Raw genomic sequence first — 6,637 nt, forward strand, 5'->3', positions numbered from 1 at the left:
GGCGATCGCCATACGCCAGCGCGCCCCGCTCCTTATATATATATATATATATATATATATATATATTTGGACACCTCTTTTGCCGTAATGGATAGGTCAGAGCAGTTATCGGGTTTTAGTATGTCAAGTTTGGTTATGCGCGCATCCTTCTGAAGATCTTAGCGTTTAGGCATACTAGAGCAAACCAAAATGACAATTAATTTCCGGATGAACCAGTTTTTTAGTGTCCTCTGAGGTAAATTTCGCAATAAAATCGTGCTTTATTGGAGTAGTGGTAGCACGCTTGCCTCGCATGTCTGACGTCCATTGATAAACCCCGGCATGGTCAAGGTTATGCACTGCTGATGAGTTTTAATGACAGCAACATTCTAGCCCAGCGTTTTTCCTCGTTAGTTTAGACTCACCAAAACAACTGCATCATAACAAAGGGCTATCCACCAAAAATGTTCTTGGAGTAGACCTGGATATGTAGTTCGTTCAACTTCTAGGCAGTAGTTTGAATTTTCTCCGGCTAAAGTTGGATAAACAAAGGATAATTTATTCATGTTAGGTTTTTAGCTGGTCAGTATATTTCGTTTAACGATTTTCGGAGTAATTTTTAAGGTGGCCTCGAACACGGAAGTTGAAAAATCGAAATCGTTCATCTGTAACACGGATTCATTTGGAATTATAATGAGTATTGTAATAAGCCACAGAGGAGAGATAACAAAACGGAATTCGGTTGAGGTGGCATAAAATGTTCAAATCTCCTGGGGCCATTCGTGTTCGGTAAAGTAAAAAACTTCGTCTAAGCTATAACAGAGTGCATCCAAACAAACTGAATGTCAGGTCAACGGTTGATATTTAGGAAGTGACAAATGCGGGTGAGAATCGCACAAGCAGATTTTATTCGTTACCTATCAAGACGTTTGTTATTATAGTTATGTTACAAGAAGCTGTTAATCTTGTTTTCTCTTTCTTTCGCAAGAGTGATACGATCATCTCACGGGTAAACTGAAATACGATAATGGGTTATAAAAAGTTCCCTCTCTGTGTATCCGACGTGAGTTGATATGGGCATCTTTGATTACAGTTGATTTGCTGCTCAATAACATTTCATTAGGACGGACGGTAGATTACTTACGCGACTGAATTATCACGAATAACGCCCCAACGGATATTCCGGTTGAATCACTTTACGAGATGATGTCATCTGTGATGTAAATGCAAATAAACAGGCAGATGACATCACAAGGAATGATATAATGGTCTCACTCGCGTTTTTCAAATAAATATGAAACTAATGTGTAATTGCATTTAGACGATGTATTCCAAAGCTGGCAGTTTTTTCATCTCTGTTCGGTTTGTGATATTCCAGCTAGTTACTCAAGTATTTTCTTGTTCACTGAAAACGAACTGGAAGAAAACCTGGTGTTTACAAACTGATTCATCCCACGGTATTATTCTCAGCGTCCTCGCGAATAATTTGTCATAGAGAGACTTCATTCTTCTAAATTTCTTATACTGGTTGCACGCACCTATACTGATACTGTGTGTACTTGCGCAGTTCGTGAAGTTTTGGATAACTAACATATATTTTTTGTCCTAACAGATATCTACAAACAAACACCAACGATGCGTTTTCAGCAACCTTATAAGTAGTGTGTCAGCGCTAGACAACATATCTATCCCTTCACTCAAACATCCGAGTACAGCTCAGAAGAAATAAAGTGTTGTGTCAAGAAATAAGAGTTGTAGAAATTAGTGTGACGAATATGACGTTCAAAAGCTGCTAGTCTGTTCAATTCGTCCGTCTCAAAATTATCTGTATATAAAAACCACCTAAACGAGGAGTTCCTTGTTAACTCTTCTTACCTACAATCTGAGACTCTGGTTGCGAAAGTCTCTAGAGAAAGTATATGGATTGTCGAATTGTCTACATCCATTAAGAGATAAAGAGGGAAGCTCCCAAGCGACAACGCAGGGCATCTGACTGTTGTGAAGCATATTGTGTTCAGAGGCTGCATGGAAGATTTTTTGACGAATTACTTAACGTCACTGTCACGTGGATATTCATTGTAATGACCGAACAGTAACAGCAGGCTTCCAAGAGGGACATCATGAACTACACTTGTAGACCGATACTTCGGGCACTCCACATAATCTTCGTCTAAACAGACAATAATCCCCCGAAAAAAAGATCTGACCAAATATTATTCTAATTCTGAAGTAAATGAACCTATAAGAACACCAACTCCGTTTCGATCAAAGCTTCTGGTAAATCAAGATAACCAAGTCTTTTTAAACAAAACCTCATCTACTTTTCTGTTGTCTTAGACAGAAAGGTTATTTGCAGGAACCTCCCCACGATTGATTTTTTTGTTAGAGTAGAGAAAACACAGTTTCTGGAATTTCAAAGACCCAGGTAGCATTTTTATGATGGATTTCATGCGTTTCATTAAGAAACTTCTTCCATTCCTTGAATGCTTTACACAAAAGTATTAAAGTTTGTCATCCAGAGAGCCATATGCGAGAATCCACTACGAATTATGATTGTTTATTTAATGGTGAGAAAATATGGCCTAGCAGTTTGTATAATTCTGTGAATCTTACTTCAGCGCTTACACTATGCACACAGTAAGTGCTAACTCCATCTCCAAGGTACTTAATTCTAATGTATTAATCTGATGTACCTTTAAACATCTGGTGGTGCGTATTATTCATTATCCGCTAGATTTTAGGTAAAAATTGGCGGAGGAGTATGCTTTTTATCACCTTTTATCAGCCTTTTCATCCTTTTCTATCAAAGATCCTCCTGACCTACAAACAATGGAGCAAAAGTTGTACGTGATGCTGTTTGTTAGCAATTGTCACGAATCCAACCCAGACTAAGTTGTTTTTCTCAGACCAGAGCACATTCTAAATATCTTATGACCTACGCGCTTTTGCAGTCGAACTCCGCTGACTTCGTTTAGTTGATAGCCTATGGTTCTGCATGGAACACTTTCACATTCCTAAAGATTCATTCGTACTACGCGATCAAGCGGCTATACCTGGTAGCTGTCACATCAACTGCAGTGTGAACTTTGCTGGCGATTGGAACTTGGCCGCGCAGTTGCACCCCACATGTGTCCCGCAGTCCACAGTGCACAAGTGTGGCCGTACCCGACAGACGTTCCAATCGGGTAACATCTTGATCAATGCTTGCGCAGGAGCATCGGGTAGGTAGTCTAAGGGTCATGCAACCCATATCAACGTGGATGATTTCCACACCGAAGCTTTTTGTCTCAGCGATGAAATTTAGCTTTAGGTTTCGGAGAAACAGCGTAATCAAAAGCTAGAAATTTAGGTTATTGTGTGCTGATGCCGCTCATTAATTTCACTTTATGTGATCGTTTACTGGTTGTCTCCTCGGGTGACGGGGAGGAAGCAACCTGTCCTACTCAAATGGACATTTTGTTTGTTCATACCAAGGAAGATGGGTAACCAAATTTAACTATTTCCCTGGATCACAAATTTGAAGATAAAATTCTGTTTCAGTAGGTCAGCAGGATTAGACACATCANGAAGCAACCTGTCCTACTCAAATGGACATTTTGTTTGTTCATACCAAGGAAGATGGGTAACCAAATTTAACTATTTCCCTGGATCACAAATTTGAAGATAAAATTCTGTTTCAGTAGTTCAGCAGGATTAGCCCCATCAGGCCGATGACTTCGCCTACAGCTGGTGCGCCGGTCAATTCTGATTCATATCGCTTGAAGGCAGCGAGTGGACTGACCGGATTTTACAAATTCAAATTGCTGAGAAATTTTGGAAAATCCAAGACAGTCGGTAGCTGTTTAACATGGTACTATGCAGCTTTCACATTGCCGCAAGAATATCTATCATCAAGTTGGTGACTACGACAGCCCAAACCAAGAATCACTGTCCAAAAGTTTTGGCATCCCACATATTCGATTGTAAACGCTTTTTCAATAATGAAAAATGAACTTATCTGGGTTTAATACTTGTATTCTTCACCTCGTTTCAAAATGTCCTTTCCATTGGTCGCTTTTGTCCTCTTTTCTCCAGAATGATCGAAGAAATGCCCATCAGCATCTGTAGGCACGTCAATTTAAAGCGTATACTCTGTCAGATATATCCGTTTACTATTTATTCCCACCCAAATACTTCAAATCAGACACAATAACAACCATCATCAGTACAAATATGAGTACACTCAAGGTCCTCACTGACAACGTTTCAGCTCAGCATGTTCGCGTTGGTCTGGCCTAGTGACTGTTCGTGGGAATCATTCGATAAATACGTTGATAATGTCGCACTTGTTTGCACGGCAGGCTAATCCGATTGTGTAAGTTTCAACTCTACTTCGTATTGACCGGAAAGCCAGACTCTCCTCTATACGGTCTGCTTTCAAGCTGCATGACGTAAACAAGCCCCTTGAATTAAATTTCCCGGGTTTCACTAAAAGCAGCTATGCGTAGGCGCACCATTTCCTTTTCGATACGGACGAAACAACGGCAGCTGTGACCGAACAGAATTTGACAGAATGGGTATGGTTGATGTGATCCAGTCTAAACTAGGGATGATTTCTTAAAATCATGCCTCTGAGGGAAAAGGTCGTTCTATTTCACGCCACAACCGTTTTATTGAGTTAAGCAGTAACATTCAGTTGAATCCCGTTAGCAGAGTTAATTCCGCCAGAATAGTGATGGAAACGTTATCGGAATGACCCGATTTTAGTATCTCCACCCTCCTGAATTAGACGTAGATCACACATTTTTTCAAAATGTACCACCCAAGACAGCTCATCGCACAATTCATAATAGGTTTGACCAGTTGCACGCGGGATTTCTTCTGCGCTGATTGGGTATAAAGTGCTGGTAAGGCCACTGATTGTGAATGTCAGTTAATTTGAGGGGGTTCAACGGTCTCTACTCACAGCCGAAATTAATATGCTTTTGCATGCCTCTACCCAAAATACTCGATAGTTTCGCTCCCCAGTTCAATCTACTCACCGCACGCAGAATGCTCTTTCGGCTGAACACAACCGGTTGTATTATCGCGCATGTATCTGTATCGCTTTCGCGTCCGTGGTTGACTTTAAATGAAATAAGTGAAAGAAACGGTGGTACCATCTATTCACCATGCGGAAAAAGATTATTCAAAATTATAGGCGTCTACAGATGATCCAGCGTTCCAATTTAGAAAGCCACCATTAAACTGTCTGTTCTGCTTAGCCAGTTTATCTATTACAAAAAACGATAGCTTAAACAACGCAGCCGTCTCATCCTTATTAGGAATCATCAGCTGTGCACGTCTCACGAAATACTCCAGGGCATGTCGAACCCGCAGCCTATCACCTGGTACACTAGACCATTCGGCCAAGAACTGGTCAGAACTGTGACTAACTCGCACTTATGAAGGGAAGAAAAGAGGAATAAAACTCACCTGTTGGGTGGAGGTTACTTCTAACAGCTGTTTGCTTGAAAAAACAGCTAACACTGACCACATAATGTGCATCCCGTGACTGAGCCATGCTATATCCTGTCTAAATGCAAGTTAATCACGCTGTCGTTCGGCTGTTCGTGGCAGAACACTCTAGCGTTTCAAATTCTAGCAGGGAGGTTGCGGGTTTCACACTCTCTGGAGTTTCGTGGGATGCGCACTTTTGCTAATTTCCATAAGAATGAAACATTCATACACTAATTCTCAGCCTTTCAGCATAGATTAGCTCTGCTTACATGATGAACTCTTCAGTAAAATGTAAGCATTTATTTTATATTATTGCAATGCGTGGTGCATCATTTTTTCCGAATAAAAAAGGGCGCCCAGTCTACCGACACCAGTATTCCGTTTTTTCTCTTTATCTTCCGGATTGCGGAGATTTACCCACAACAGCAGAAATCAACATGAGCAAGACTTTTTTATTTTTGTCATTTCTGTACGGTTTTCATTTAAGAAGTGCCACAAATATTTCATGGGATTTTCAAAAAAAATCGTTTGGTTTAACCCACGTAAACACTGTAGTGTCATACAGTGTCATATAACTCGTGGCACCATAATTCAACACCATAAATTGGTGTTAAATTATGGTGCCACGAGTTATATGCCACACTTCAGGCTTTTTGCTAGAGGTTGAGAGTAAATCACCTTGACCATAATTAGTATGTATGTATATTTATATCGGGACCGTTTAGGATGCGCATATGACAATCTTGAGAAGCTTTTACCAGAGAAATATTTAAGTCTTAGCAAATCACTGTCGCAATTGGGTCATGTCAGTTTAAAACGAGTGTCAATATACGTGGGGTGCACTCATTTACATGTCAGTTTGTGCTTTGCTAGGTTACCATACTTGTTACAGAGTCAACCAACAGCGCACTGAAGATGTCTCCTCGAATGGTGACGAAACGTTTGCAAATCAATTGCCAAGCTCGGCGAACAGATCAACAGCCACCTGATCAATTACCAACATGTCAGTTTAATTTGGAAGGGAGGGAAAGCTGAATAGAGATGATTTCCGTTTGTGGGGTTCTTCTTTAGTTGTGTGTCTCCGCTCAAACCAAGTTGGTGTCTATTTTGCGAATTGCATAAAATTAGGGTTCAAATAAAACATAGGGTCCACGAATATTTGAGGACTTTGCCCACCTGA

The sequence above is a fragment of the Opisthorchis viverrini genome (assembly GCF_000715545.1).
Source record: "Opisthorchis viverrini unplaced genomic scaffold opera_v5_319, whole genome shotgun sequence".
Classification (NCBI taxonomy): domain Eukaryota; kingdom Metazoa; phylum Platyhelminthes; class Trematoda; order Opisthorchiida; family Opisthorchiidae; genus Opisthorchis; species Opisthorchis viverrini.